The following is a 14,562-nucleotide window of genomic DNA, read 5'->3' as shown; positions in this document are numbered from 1 at the left end:
GTTCACTTTGACGATTGACAACATCTGCCACTATATGCTGTGTTTGTCTGAGCAGTTGGTATCTGCAAGTTTTGATCAATTAATATGTTTGCTTAACTGATTTTTAAAGAAATAGTTTACCCAGTTTGGGAGATATCAGGCTCGAAGATGGACAAAACACACCACAAAACTCTCTATTTGACCATTTTCACTCAGCTACAACACACAGAAACCAGTAGCTTTTGGTGTTAATGACTATTTTGATGTAGCAATGCACCTTTAATGAATCTGACGCAAACACAAATAAGATTTGAGACAATTGGTTGTATAATGACAATTTTTTTTTATCTGCTCCTCAGTTATGGTATGACTTTGACTCTTGAAAATCCTAATTTGGTGTTCCCAGTCAAAAATTGATTGCTTGTAAATCTCTCATTATGATATATTATCACCAAATTATGGATTCGATCTTTTTATCAACTTGTTTTCTTGCAATGAGCACAGGATTTTTATTTCTGTATTTTTGGAAGTGATTGATTGTAGGCCTCACTGATCTGAGCTCATGCATCTCAGATTTTAAGTGAAAAAAAAACATTATTTGTGGATAATTTTGGCAATGATCACTCAAAAACTGAGGTGCATAAGCTTAGATCAATGAGGCCTACGATCAGTCAGTTCCAAAATAAATACAAAACCTGTGCTAATTGAAAGAAAACAAGTTAATAAAGTTAAGAAATTTATAAGCACTTTTTGTAGGTCGGTCAATTTTTACTTAGAATACCACAAATGTAACAAGGTGGGGAAAAAATCCCCCCAAAAGAACAAAAATTATACAACGGTTGGAACGGTTGGGTTAGTCCATATTTGACCCAAAGTTGGGTTGAAACAACCCAGCATTTTTTAAAGTGTTGAAAGAAAACAAGTTAATAAAAAAGTTTAATCCAAAATTTGGTAATAAAATAGCATAAAAAATTTATAAGCACTTTTTGTAGGTCGGTCATTTTTGACTTAGAACACCACAAATGTAACAAGGTGGGGAAAAAATCTCCCCAAAAGAACAAAAATTATACTTTTTTTGTGTGTGTGTGTTAAGCAAAGTCAGAAAGTTTTAGTCCAGTGGCATTTTCAGCAAAAAGAAAATCCTCCCCGGGTCAAAATGGCCCAAATACAACATGAGGGTTAAAACTATTTTTATACTACATTCTGCACTGTAAAAATTATCTTTCAGTCTTTCTCCTTCAAAAACGTCACACTTTCAATTACTAAAAATTTGAAATTGTTTAGCCACTTTTTTCAGTGCTACTACTTTTATAATCTTTTTTGGAGGTTAATGATAATAGTCACTATGAACTGTCGTTAAAGATGTCCCCTTTCCTCTTCCATGTGACTTGTTTTCTTGCAATGAGCACAGGATTTTTATTTCTGTATTTTTGGAAGTGATTGATTGTAGGCCTCACTGATCTGAGCTCATGCATCTCAGATTTTAAGTGAAAAAAAAACATTATTTGTGGATAATTTTGGCAATGATCACTCAAAAACTGAGGTGCATAAGCTTAGATCAATGAGGCCTACGATCAGTCAGTTCCAAAATAAATACAAAACCTGTGCTAATTGAAAGAAAACAAGTTAATAAAGTTAAGAAATTTATAAGCACTTTTTGTAGGTCGGTCAATTTTTACTTAGAATACCACAAATGTAACAAGGTGGGGAAAAAATCCCCCCAAAAGAACAAAAATTATACTTTTTTTTTTTGTGCGTGTTAAGCAAAGTCAGAAAGTTTTAGTCCAGTGGCATTTTCAGCAAAAAGAAAATCCTCCCCGGGTCAAAATGACCCAAATACAACATGAGGTTTAAAACTATTTTTATACTACATTCTGCACTGTAAAAATGATCTTTCAGTCTTTCTCCTTCAAAAATTTCACACTTTCAATTACTAAAAATGTGAAATTGTTTAGCCATTTTTTTCAGTGCTACTACTTTTATTATCTTTTTTTGGAGGTTAATGATAATAGTCACTATGAACTGTCATTAAAGATGTCTCCTTTCCTCTTCCATGTGAAAAAAAATTAATTGCATATGTGTTTGAAATGACATGAATGACATCAAATGACCAAATAAAGTACATTTATGATACTATTATGTGAACTTTTTGTGGGTCAAAGTATAATGACCTTACATGACATCTCAATTGCTCCCTCTTGATAATGCGTATTTAATTTGACTCATTTCACACGATTGTAGCATGCGGTTCCACACCAGAAAGAATCGAGGGGCCCGTCTGCTCGTAATAAATTACACATGCACTGAATTCATTAGTCTGTGTACTGTTTTGTCTTGTGCCCTCAGCATTTTTCATCACAGACACGCAGCGATTCCAAGCCGGTGCCACAGATGTTCATTGTGTCTCTGCCAGCCCACCACATGTTCAGTGTATTTCAAATAAATGTTGTTCTTTTGAACTTTCTATTCATCAAAGAATCCTGAAAAAATATATATAATTGTTTCCACAACAATATTAAGCAACTGTTTTCATCATTGATAAGGTTAATAAATGTTTCTTGAGCAGCAAATGAAAATGATTATTGAAGGATCATGTGACACTGGGGACTGGGGTAATGATGCTGAAAATTCAGCTTTGACATCACAGGAATCAAATATATTAAAATAGAAAACAATTATTTTAAATTATAACAATATTTCATGTTTTTACTGTATTTTGTCAAATGAATGCCGTCTTGGTGAGCATAAGAAACATTTCAAAAACATTCAAATATCTTACTGACCCCACACTTTTGACTGGCAGTGTATTGGATATATTTTTAAAGTCATTATGTTGATATTCAGTAATTCAGTATTTATACGATGAAAATAGGTGCTTTTCTAAATCTTATTTTGAATAAAGCAAAGGATAAATCAGTTGAGTCAGGTTATGTAAGGCCTGTGCTTTCTATGTCTAGCATGCTGCCAGTACTCTTGTAGTCCAGTATGTACAGTACCATCTCCTATAGGACTCTGTTCACCCCTGTTTGACACCCTCCGGCTCACATTCGCCCCACTTCACAACACAATGCTGATGTTAATGGGACTCTTACCAGTAATTCAGCTTTCACCTCAGAAAGTGGAGTTTATGCTGCCTAGCGTTTCTGTAGTCCCTCCCTTGTGACATTTGCAACAGAATGCCAAACAGAGACGGGAATGATATGTTCGACACTAACCCGTCCGTGACCCCTGTGCCGCATTTTGCAATCGCCCCGCTGGGCGTGTCGTGTTAGGATGTTTGCGTATGTTGCTGGTGTGCGCGTACACTATTGCACAGCGATGCAGAAGATTTAAATCATGAACTCTCAATGCATCTACCTGCATGCACACCGCAAAAAAAAAAAAATGCTATTGATGATTTTCAGCTTTGCCGTTTTGCGTATGGCTGCGGTGAAGGTGTGAGAAAGCAGAAAAAGTGTGTACGCAGGGGTGAATAGTGTGAGATGTGTGTATTAAGTGCTGGTGTGTTGGTCCCAGGGTTGGCTGCCCCTGTTTGCAGCTCCCAGGGAGATCTGTGACCGATGCTCCTCAAGTTGAAGGTTCATCCTCAGTTCAGAGGAAGGTTCACTCAGCGGTCAACAGGCTATTCTGCTACCAGGGCACTCTCGCTCTTTCTCACTCTCTCCCTCTCTGGCCATTTTCTCCCTATTTTCTGGCTGTAAGCAATCAGGCAACACTAACTACTGTATATATTAAACACTTAGACTGGGTTGCTTTTACTTTCATTGTTAAAATACCAGTAACACGGCTTGCTTCAGGTACTTCTTTCTTCTTGAGTTGAATATTTGCCTTCACTGAGGTATGTTTTTGGCTGTTTAATGCATCATTTAAGTGGTCCTTGCAGGCAGACAGACCTTTTGAACATACTGGTCTGGCATTGCTGTGCAATTTTACAGTCCCTTTGTCTCTCATCAAAATGCAATGACCTATTTCAAGGCTTAATTTACAAACAATGAACTGATATGTTTAAGCATGTCAGATGCAGCCCCATTCGTTCATATGATGAAAAGGGTGAATAAAACTCTTGGTGCAATGAATAACAAAATAGAAAATCACATTAGTCTTCATTTCAATTCTGGAACTGAAATTGGGCTGCACAAACTTGAGTAGTGCATTAAGAAAAATGTATTATTTGAAAAGTAAAACAAATTGAATAATAATAATAATAATAATAATAATACATTTAAAATATGGTTATTAAAAATGATCACATTTTCAATCAAATACATTTATAAATTGTATTTATTTTACAATATTATATAAAATAAATATAATTATATTATATAATAAATAAATACATTTATTTTTAATAAAACAATCAAATTAGTTTATAATATAAAATTATTATAAAATTGCATAGTTTATATTTGTATATTTATAAAAAAAATCAATTACTTTTTTTTTTTCATTTTTGCATTTAATCATAATTATAGTTGTAGTTGTGTTATAGTTGTAGTTAGTGCATTTACCATGCCCTCTGGTCAATATGTAAATTCTATAAAATATATAATAAAAAGTATTATTATTTATTATTATAAAAATTTTAAAAACAATAAATAAAAACATTTGTCCATACAGTGATCCCAATGTTTCTCTAAATGTCTTATTTTTTGTTTAGCAGAAGGAAGAAAGTCATACGGGTTTGGAACAACATGAGGGTAAGTAAATTTTGACATTTTCATGAACTCTGCCTTTAGTGAATGCAATGAAGTACCATACAATTCTATCCTATCATAAAATCATGTGAGTTTTGTGTGCAGAGGCTGTTCCATCTTGATGGATTTGTTACTATCTAAAATCATGCCACGTGGATAAACAAATATATAATCTATAGAAAATCTATAGAAACTGTATCATTTGCTGTGAGTTGGTGGTGATATAATATTAATTGAGCCATGACTGCTGACACAGGCTGAAGGTTCTGTCTCAAACGAGTGTGACCCAGCAACCAGAAGCATATCAGGATCACAGTCTTACTGTGATCACTGTGGCCTTTAGCACAGCACTTAACCTCTGCCGCTGGAGGAGGAGAGTCTCTGCTGTTCACTGCGGATCGCTCTGAATGCAAACTATCTGCCAAATGACAACTGACAAGTAAATATAAATGTGGATCAACAAAGGACAGAAATGTGTATTGAATTTGTTAAGAAGGGCTGTTTCATCGCTTGTTTGGACAGCTCAGCTTCCCATGTTGTGCATATATAAATTTACAAACAGGTTGCATGACTATGAGAAAGGTTGTTTTAATACAGTAGGTAATTGACATTTCTTTAAATAATTACATATACATGAATGGATAAATATAAATAAATAAATAAATTGTGTGTATTTATTAAAAAATAATATATATTAATAATATATATTAAAAAATAATTAATCATAATTGTAGTTATGCATTTAATCTTGGCCTCTGGTCAATATTTAAATTCTATAAAACTTTTTTTTTTTCACGTGAACATGAATATATATATATATATTAGGCTTCCCATATTTCCATATTGCTTATAAATTTAAAAACAGGTTACATGACTGTAAGGAAAGTTATTTTAATACAGTAGATAATTGACATTTCTTTAAAAAAAATCTGTAATTACATATGAATGAATGAATGTGTGAATGAATGAATGGTGTATTTATTATTATTATTGCATGCAATCATAATTATAGTTTGCATTCAGTCATGCCCTCTGGTCAATATATTAATTCTATAAAACATGTATATTTGTGTGAATGAATGAATGGTGTATTTATTATTATTATTGCATGCAATCATAATTATAGTTTGCATTCAGTCATGCCCTCTGGTCAATATATTAATTCTATAAAACATTTATATTTGTGTGAGTGAATGAATGAATGAATGGTGTATTTATTTATTATTATTATTATTATTATTATTGCATGCAATCATAATTATAGTTTGCATTCAGTCATGCCCTCTGGTCAATATATGAATTCTATAAAACATATATATATATATATATTTATTTATTTATTTTTTTTTTTGTTTGTTTTTGTTTTGAGTCTGCAACTCTGGAGATGTGAAGTTAAAAATAGTTCAGCTTTGAAACGCACAAGGTGTATTAAACCATGGAAAAACATTGTGTTCTTACTCAGCATTACAAGAAAAAAATCCCAAATAAAGAGGAAAAGTGGCTCAAATTGTATGGATAGAAATCTCATTAGTGCTTTTTCTGTTTTCGCTCATGCAAAAAAGATCCAATCGCTGCCAGAAAGCCAAAATTGGTTGACAGTGTAAATGTGATCTTTGTGTACTGTGGCAGTGTATGAACGTTAATACTTCAAGTTGACTGTAATGCATCAAAGATGTCTTATTTGAATAGCAGGCTGCACTGCTGGCTCTCCGCCTGACCGTCTTTGTGTATTGCTGAGTTTCATTTCGCGCGAGAGATCGAAGCTCTTCTTTATGGCTTGAGCGCGACCTTTGTCAACCCCTGTGAATTAGCTAGAAGCATATCAGCTGCGCCGGGCTTTTTCTCGACCGTCCTATTAGCTGAGTAAAGCAAAGCGGGGGTCACCTTTAAGTAACCTTATCTTGTAATTGGGTTCAAGGTTAAGTGACCTGGGAGCGGAGAGGTCCAGGGTTAAGGTTGGGGTGACGGAGAGAGAAGCAGCATTTAATCACATATGGGGGAAGAAATCAAGGAGCAGGATTCAACTGTCTGGGTCAGACCCGATCTGACCGCGGGGGTGAAGGGAAGTTGTCAAGCAGCCCATATTCAAGCCAAGGTCCTCGAAGCTTTTAACCTTAGCGCAAATCAATACGGGCAGCGACGGGCTAATATTTATCTTACAGATGGGAGTATTAAACGAGGGCTTTGCCAGGCGGACCGGTAGCATCCCGAAGCTCCTCTAATTGAAATGTATGCGAGAAAACGGGCGATGAATGAAAAACAGCTCTGACAGCTTTTCGCTCCAGCGACTGCCCCACATTAGCTGCCCGCGAGGAGATGAATGACCAGCAGCGCAGGTTCAGCCGGAACGACCCATAGACCCGTCCACTGCCAAGGGCAAGGAAATTGGCCAGATTAAAGAAATGAGTCATAAACATCTGCCTTATAAGCTCCATCTAGAGATAGAGATTTTCATCTGCCCGCTGAGGTCTTACAAGGAGCATCTCAAAACTCTTGGATAAGCTATACAGTACTACTATAAAGAGAAAAATATTTTTTCATATTGTGATGTCGAATACGTTACAAGTTGCATATTTTTTCCCTGAACTTTAGCTTTAAAATGACTGTTATAGATATCACATTTTAAATTAGATTTCTATAATAATTTTGCTGGCAGTAACCATTAAGCAATTGTAAATATAGCGGTGATCTTAATGTGATTTAAGTATTATTTAAAAAAAAAATAGGATCTCTGGTTTAAACCTCATTAGCAAAAGTTTTTCAAACGTTTCAATGAAAATTTTCAGCAGCTTTTATGCATCAAACTTATAACAACTTTCAACAAAAAGGAATGACAAATCAGGGCTTCTGCTGGAGGCAGTGCGGGTCATTATCGGCTGATCACGTACATGTCTTCTGGTCTTGTCCAGTTTTAAATCAGTATTGGTCAGAAATACATTCTAGCATAGAGGAAATCTTGGAAATTGAGATTGAAAAAACAGCTTATATTCTATTTCTTGGCAATATACCTGATTCAGTTAATAATAGGAATAAATATCTACTCAGGATTCTACTAACAGCAGCAAAAAAAGCGATTACTCGACTATGGCTCCAGCAGCCTCCCCCCAACAAGAACTCAGTGGGAACAAATAGTTACAGAAATTTACAAGATGGAAAGACTGACATTCAGGTTGAGACTGCAAGAAGAGACTTTTAAGAAACACTGGGGAAAATGGACAATCTATATATCAAAACAGAGAGAAGACAGATAAATGCCAAAGTGAAATATGTATATTCATTAATGTAAATGTATGTAATTAGGATCAACGGCTGCTTGATAGTAAGCCTAAGGAAATGAGTATTATGTTTATGAATGTATGACCACAAATATTCACGTATACATGCTTACAAATATTTGCTTATATCGTAACCAGTTGACCAGACTGAAATTTCTTTTACTTTTTATGTTATACTTTGGGAAAAATATTTATGTATGTACCCATGAAGGAGTGTTGTTTGATTGTTATTGTGTTGAAGTTCATAAAAATAAAGTAAAAAAAAAAAACAAGTGCCATTTTAAGTTTTACAAAACATATAGGTCATTTAATACTCCTTTTTATGGTTATGTTGTATTGGTAATAGTAGATGATTAATCAGTCTTCTATTACCAATACAATTAACATTAATTAACAAAAACATATTATTAATATATAATATAATTTAATAATATTTTGGAATAAATGTTTGAATATTTTTGTGAATTTTAAGTTAATTTTATTTTTTTTATTGATGTTGTGTGTATTACCATTAAATTATAAAATGCATATAATCGCATTATATACTTACCAATAAATAATATACCTACAAATATGAACTCCTAGTGGCCAGGATTATTATAGTTAACTAAAACTAAAACCATGAAAACATTTTCATTTTTGCAATGAAACAAATGTTGACTGAAATAAATAGAAATAAATGAGTACAACTTTAAATAAAAAACAATAAAATATTAATAAAAACTATTATAGTATCAGTGGTACTAAAATAACAATGACAAACATTCCATGAAAACCCATGTCTTGTTTATTTATTTATTTTATTTTTTTTATATTTTAAGATTTTAGTTTTTGTATTAAACCAAATTATTACTGATTTTAAACAATGTACATGTGTTTGTTAAAGCTAATGTCAAGGGTTGTTATGCATGGTACTACTGATTTGGCTCTGATGAAAGATATGCTTACTTTATAAATGTATAAGTGGATAGCGCTCATATGTTGCAAAGCATGCAAAACTGAATGCCAGCTAAGAGCTTTAAGAAAACACATTGATTTTATTGAAATTCACACTATTCTAAAGACACATTCCCTATGCGACAGCAGTCCTAAGTTAATGCACATCTGCAATGCATGTTTACAATGAAGCAAAGTTATTGACTGTTGTGTTTAACACACATTTAATTGTAAACTCAATTACAGGCCCTATAATCCCATAAACTGTTTAATAATTCAGAGATGCTGTTATGTTTGTGCAAATGCAATACTTTGAATTATTCTGTCCTCTGACAATTTGCTTTAAACACCCTCTCCCTTCTTTTTCCCCTTCAATTTATTGGCTGCCATCTCTGACCCGAAGAGTGACCCCTATCTTAAACACATTTCAATGCAGCCAACAAAATTAATCCTGACAAATAAATCACAGTCTTACAAATAGCGAGGAAGGCAAGGTCAAAGTCACCGAGGGAATATAAAATTCAGCTAGAATCAGAGTAGCATTATAACATCTACTCCATCTGAAAATATATGAGGTTAAAAAATGAAGTTGCAGATATTCTGGTAGTACCGGTTTGCTGTCTGCTGTCCCTGCTCTGTTAATAGGCCGGGTCATTTTAAACAGCTAGTACAGCTAGCAGCTGATTTGATTTGTATGACAAGTCAAGCAATCGAGCATATTTTCAATGACCTTTGAACTCCAAGCTTTCCAGTTGGCTGCGTGGGGATGCCACCTTCACTTGACCCCTCACCCTACACAGTCATTTCATGCTCATGTGAGAAAACAGGGCCCACACAGCATGTCTGAAAGAGCCTGTGTTTATCTGTAAACCAGCTTCTGTTCTTTAATACTTTTAGCATACACTGTAATAAAGGATTTTTCAAAGGTTTATATAAAACAAAGATCATTGGGGTACATTTTACAAGAAAATACTTGTCATTTCTTTGTAATTATGTGTGAAATTTACAAGCAATTTCTGAGTGAAAATGGTTTCATAGTAAATCCTAGGCAAATTTGTTTTTTTGGCAGTGTATGACTGAACTTTAATAATAACTGCTTCAGCAAGTGTTATTTTAGCATTAAGTTTTTATTAATATTTTGAATAATTTGTTATTTTTATATTTTCTACTTTCATTTTAGTTGAGGGTTTATTTAATGTTTTTTATATATGTCTATTTAGTTTTTATTATTTTATTATTAGTTTAGCTTTTATTACTTATTTTATTTCAGTTTTAGTTTTAGTTGTTTTATTACATCAAGTTACTAAATTAAAAGGAGAAATGTTGCCTTGGCAACTAGCTGAAATAGAAAGTTTTTAATATTTTATTTTATTTCAGTTAACATTTATTTTGTTTCAAGTAATGAAAATGTTTTTTAATAGTTTTAATTTTAGTTTCAGGTTTATTTTTAGTTGATTATAACAACTCCAGCTTAATCAGTTAGCAAAGATATAATATAATATAATATAATATAATATAATATAATATAATATAATATAATATTAGAATAACATGTTTGAATATTTTAGTGAGTTTTCAGAAAATTTTGTTAAACTTTCTTTGATTTTTCTGCAATTTTGTGTCTTAACATTAAATTATATAATATAGCAGCATATTATATTAGCATGTAACAGCATTATATTCGAAAGTCAGTCGACTAAATGGTATATATAAATAAATATGAATTCCTAGGTTTGCTTACTATTTAATGAAAAGCAGCCAATGAAAACCATGCTTTAATAATTTTCAACATTTTTACAGATTTTTGTTTTAAATGGTGGTTTACTGGTTGGGTTAAATTGTGGTTTGGTCAAAATTATTACTGTTTTTTTTTTTTTTTTTTAATCAGTGTACATGTATTTGTTGCACCAAATATCTATTTAAATCCTACACCTTTTTTGTATGCAAAAGATGGACTTTATCTCCATTTCTTTTGCATTATTTCTAAGAACATTTTGTACAACAGTGCTTAAATGTAATTGTGTTTAGAGGTCATATCTTTAAGAATCACATTTTGAATAAACTTTCAGCCGGTTTTTTGACAAAGCCATCTTATCGTCATTTTAAGTGAACTATTCCAAAATCTTTACATTTACATTTAGCAGACTCTTTTATCCAAAGCGACTTACAAATGAGGACAATAAAAGCAGTCAAAACTAACAAAAGAGCAACAATATATAAGTGCAAATGACAAGTCTCGGTTAGCCTAACGCAGTACACGTAGCAAGGTGTATATATATTGCAAAAACACTAGAAAGTGCTATTCAGACCCCCTTGTGGTCCTGGGGGTCGATAAACAACTATAAAATGGATTTTAAGAGGGTGGGTAATAGTGGCTGAATGTGATTCAAAGGAACTGTTGATACTCAGAGATGGTAAAGGATTACATTTCCAGTCATTAGAGATAAGCAGACCAGTACCTCCACCTCTTCCAGTCAGACGGGGGGAGTGGGAAAAAGGGAAATTATTGGAGAGTGCTGCAGGTGTAGCTGATGTGAATGATTCTTTAAGCTGATGTGCTGTGATTAGACAGGACTGTGTGCAGCTACTGTTCAGCAACCCAAGGAATATCCTCCTCACTTTACAGCTGGAGGGATTAAAGGGGCTTCCTGTCCCATGACTGACCTTAAAAGCCAATCCAGATGTCCTACAGCCCTCGAGACAAAGAACTCAGGTGACATGTCTTATCTTGAGGGCACTTGAGCTCCTCTTCTAAAGAGGCGGTTCTTTTAAGTGTCCCGTCATCCTGGCAAATGCGTTTTCAATTATTGCACAAGTTTCTCGCTTGCTTGTCTGCAAACATCGTAATTGTCAGAGAGAGAGCATTATGCATTCAGAATGGCTTCAGAGGTTTTTTTCTGGGGTTAAAATTGACATCTCTGAATATTAGATAAAGGAAAAGGTCACACAAATGGAAGCTCAAAGAGCGGTTAAGGCTCATGAAGAGATTAGGTGATCCTCAGGCTCAGATTTTGTGCTGAGCTCATTGTATAGTAAACTAGCAGAAGACACAAATGGAGGGCACAAATATACTTCAAATGTACTACTGATATACTACAGTTCAAAAGTTTGTGGTCAAGTCTCTTATGATCACCAAGGCTGCATTTATTTGATCATAAATACAGTAAGAACAGTAATATTGTGAAATATGATTACAAATAAAAATAGCTATTTTCTATAGAAACTTTCTGCCACGGGATAAAAATGTAAAAAAAAAACTGTTATCTCACAGTTCAGTCTTTTTTCTCACAATTGCGAGATATAAACTCTGAATTAATTTTTTATAGAATTGCAAGATATAAACTTAGAATTTTGAGAGAAAAGTGAGTATTGTGAAATAAAAAAGCCACAATAACCGTTATAAATGTCATAACCATCATAACATTATAAATGTCTTTATTGCCATCTTTGTTATCCTTGCTGAATAAAAGTATCGATTTTTTATTTTTTTTTTATCTACTGACCCAACTTTTTTTTTACTTTCCTTCCTAAAATATGTAAAAATATTTTAAAATTCAGTTTTGAGGTCATTTACTAGATCAGTGGTTCTAGATGACATGCTTAATGGAAAAAAATTAAATGCATCTAACCATATACAAAAAAAAAACTAACACTTGCTTTCTAATCTTTTTGTATTCTATCGGTTTTCTTTTCATTTATTATACAATTAACAAAAGCAAAAAAGACATCTAACACTAGCTTGCTCTATTCTTTTTCTATTCTATCTGTTTTCTTTTTATTTATTATATTATTTAAAAAACCCTTGCTACGTGTACTGCGTTAAGCTAACTGAGACTTGTTATAGCACTTGTATATCATTGCACTTTTGTTGATTTTGATTGCTTCCATTGTCCTCATTTGTAAGTCGCTTTGGATAAAAGCGTCTGCTAAATGACTAAATGTAAATGTAAATATACAGTTCTCATTTTTAGTGGAGCCATCAAAGGATGTACATTCAATTCAATTGAATTTTTGTGTAAATTCATAAGATATCAACATGCACAGGTTGTGTGATGTGCCCTTGTCTTTGAAAACCATAAACAATACTTCTCAAGAGAAAAATACAACCCATACTACATTAAATAAGTGCTTGCTTGCAATAAGGATAAATATGGTTGACGCTGACCACAAGGTTTTTTCAGGAGACATTTAGAAACCAAAACTGTCTGTTTCACTCTTCAGTTTATGTTAATACTATATTTTAATATTTAAATATATTGTCACAGTTACGCAGTTCTTATTAATATTAATAGATTACAATGAAAATTTTTGTTTCAGTGAACAATTTCGGTGCTGTTTTGAGTCGCCACTTTGGTTCTAAAGCAAAACAAGTTGACGAGACACTGTAATAGTTTTCCTCATCCCACATATTTCCATTTTCCCCGGTCCTTCAAATTCCCCCTGAGTTCAGTTCATAACATCACTCTACCCCTCCATTTCTCCTCGCTTCTCTCCCTTTCTCAGTATAAGGCTGTCAGAGTTTTTTGGGATCCAGTGAGCTGTGAAATCGCACAAATTGCTGTTGCTTTACGTCTAGCCTGGTGACAGAAAGAGAAAGAGGAGGAGGAGAGAGAAGAGAGATTTTCTGCTCCAACACTTCTGAACCTTTCCTGCCCCCCGTAATCACACACAGACACAGAAGCACACGCACAGCTGCAAAACTGCATCACCCATAACCCCCCTACCTCCATCTCTAATCCACTCTCATCATACAAGTCCCACTCCACAACACCTCCACCACTTTGCTTTAGAATCCGGGTCACTTCATTGAACGACCACGCGAAGCCTCAAGAGTGATAAAACCTTCTAACAAACATACTACTGCATCCTCTGATAAAACCAACACTTCCACCAACTACAAGTGTCGCTAGCACTAACACTGGGGAAAGTGTGATGTTTCAGACCAATATTTGAGCAAACAGGCTTCTGGCGTGTTTTGAAATAATTCACCATATATATATATATATAATAATATGACATTATTTCACCCATAACCCCCCTACCTCCATCTCTAATCCACTCTCATCATACAAGTCCCACTCCACAACACCTCCACCACTTTGCTTTAGAATCCGGGTCACTTCATTGAACGACCACGCGAAGCCTCAAGAGTGATAAAACCTTCTAACAAACATACTACTGCATCCTCTGATAAAACCAACACTTCCACCAACTACAAGTGTCGCTAGCACTAACACTGGGGAAAGTGTGATGTTTCAGACCAATATTTGAGCAAACAGGCTTCTGGCGTGTTTTGAAATAATTCACCAAATATATATATATATATATGACATTATTTACTCACCCTCATTCTTTTTCAAACTGGTATTCTCTCGAACACAAAATCCGTGTATGTTGTACAATATGTACAATATGTTTAAAAGTACTATGACATGTTCTTTTACAGACAATGAAAGTGAAATGATGCTGTTGAGCTCCAAAAATTGCTAAAAAATAAGTAAAAAAATACTTAATAAAGAAAAAAAAAATACATGTAAAAATAAAATATAAATAAAATTTAATAAACAAATAAATGAGATTTACATTAAATTGACTCTATTGGAATTACTTTGCTACACATTCTGAAATTAATTGCTTTGCTGTTTGGACGACACACACACACACACACACACACATCT

This window comes from Sinocyclocheilus rhinocerous, unplaced genomic scaffold, assembly GCF_001515625.1.
Source record: "Sinocyclocheilus rhinocerous isolate Xijiao unplaced genomic scaffold, SAMN03320098_v1.1 scaffold5, whole genome shotgun sequence".
NCBI lineage: Eukaryota > Metazoa > Chordata > Actinopteri > Cypriniformes > Cyprinidae > Sinocyclocheilus > Sinocyclocheilus rhinocerous.
The sequence above is the reverse complement of the archived record's forward strand: the minus strand, read 5'-3'. Positions refer to the sequence as shown.